The sequence below is a fragment of the Cricetulus griseus genome, chromosome 8 (assembly GCF_003668045.3).
Source record: "Cricetulus griseus strain 17A/GY chromosome 8, alternate assembly CriGri-PICRH-1.0, whole genome shotgun sequence".
Taxonomy (NCBI): Eukaryota; Metazoa; Chordata; class Mammalia; order Rodentia; family Cricetidae; genus Cricetulus; species Cricetulus griseus.
The window spans coordinates 62,285,104-62,287,386 of NC_048601.1; positions in this window are offsets into that span (position 1 = coordinate 62,285,104).

Consider the following 2,283-nt stretch of genomic DNA (forward strand, 5'->3'; position numbering starts at 1 on the left):
ACCTAATAAAGATAATCCCTCTCAGACATTCACAGCAGTCAATTTTAACCTAGATAATCTCACAAGTATGTGTACGTATACATGTATGTATATGAATATCATCAGTTCTTCTACCTCAATCATTTACCATTTCCTTGAGGAACATGAATTAAAATCAATTAGAAATATTGAAATATATATCACGTGTAACTCTAGTCCCTTTACCAATAGACCAGCAGGATTCATTCTTTTTGGGTGCAACTTTCTACACATTTGTTTAGGCTCCTTTCCTTTTCAATAACAATGCTCACAAAATATACCTTAGATCCCAGCACTCACTCCAGCAGAATATAGAGGACCTTCCATAAAAGGATTCCCACAATCATATATCTCATAATGTATTGAGAGAAATGGCCCCTCCATTTCTGAAGTCATGAGGAGAGTAAGGCTGACCATAAGAAAAAGGTGGCAGGTAAGGTCAAATCACTGACACACACAATAAATTCAATATGTATTCTGGGAGAAGCATGCTATGAGACAGTGAGTTTTCCCTCTCCCTCACTGGCCTCAAGATAGCCCACACTCTGCCCAAGCAACACACCTAGACTTGTGTTAGTTTCTGAGTTCGCGTTCACTCTTAGACTTGTCCACAGGTAGCCTCCATCTTCAAGAGATAATTATGTCTTTTTATCTTGTGATTCTCTGTAACAGCCTTTACTTGTAATCTTGGGGAGTGGACGCTAATCTGGGACCTCCTTTCTCCTATGGGTCTAAACAGAATTGATGAGTTTACAATTTTTTCAATCTTTTCCTTTTTGTTAAGATGGGGTGGCTTCTTCTAGGTACCTCAAATGCAGAATTAAAAGCTTTAAATCTCTCTTCCATTAATTTTTGCATTGGATATAATACCTCATTGATTTCTCAAACAAGATTTGGAATGTGTGAATATGTGTGTTGAATATATGGGTTTATGTGTTTAGTGTCAAAATAATTGTTTCTAAGGCTGCTGCCCATTCAGAGTGAGGATGAGTCACAGTGTCTGATTTTCCTGAGGCATTTGGCCTCTTCAAACCCACTTCCATTTTCTCTGGATTGTTAGTTTTAGTTTTAAGCTCCAATATCACTTTGAGTTAAGAGTTTTCTTTTTATTTAAATTATAAACAAGCTTGTTTTACATATGAATCCCAGTTCCCTCTTCCTCCCCTCCTCCCCTGCCCCCACTATCTACATATCCCATACCCTATCTGCTCCCCGTGGAGGAGGAGGCCTTCCATGGGGATCTTCAAAGTCTGTCATATCATTTGGAGCAGGGCCTAGGCCCTCCTCCTTGTGTCTAGGCTGAGAGAGTATCTCTCTATGTGGAATGGGCTCCCAAAGTCTATTCATATACTAGAGATAAATACTGATCCACTACCAGTGGCCCCATAGGTTGCCCAGGCCTCCTAACTGACACCCACATTCAGGGGTCTGGGTCGGTCCTATCCTGCTTTCCCAGATATCAGTCTGGGGTCCATGAGCTCCCATTTTCAGGTCAGTTGTTTCTGTGGGTTTCTCCAGGCTGGTCTTGAACCCTGTGCTCATCACTCCTCCCTCTCTGCAACTGGATTTTGGCTCAGTGCTTAGCTGTGGGTGTCTGCTTCTGCTTCCATCAGCTACTGGATGAAGGTTCTAAGATGGCAGGAAAAATCCTAGCAGGATCCCAGATGTTGCTTGCCGCATAGGCAGATGGGCAGGTGGGACAATGAATGTGGGACTGTTAAATCAGGAAGGGTATGTGACAGAAGGGCACAGGGAGACTCACTGAATTCATCTGAGGGGAAGGATATCACAGACATGGCTTGTTGGAGAGTTTCTGTATTTTATTTCATTTCATTCTAGGAATTTAATTTTTTTCTTGATTTCTTCCGTGAATCAATAATAATTAATGTGTTGCATAGTTCCTATGAGACTATGGACATTTTGTGCTTTCTATTGTTCTTTGTATCCAGTTTTATTTTCTTGTGGTGATATAAAATACATAATGTTAACTTAATTTGCCTATGGTTGTTGAGACATGCTTTCAAGAGAATTTTCCATGGGCTACTAAGAAGAAAGTGTATTGATTACTGTATAACAAAATGTTCTTCTTGATTGTGTGTTAGGTCAATTTGATTTAAGCTTTCATTTAACTCTGGTATTTCTCTGGTTATTTTTCTCCCAAAAGACCTGTTACTGGTGAAAGTAGGTCAATAAAGTAATCTACTATAATTATATTATGGTTGATCTATGCTTTTAGATCAAACAATATCACTTTTATGAAATAGA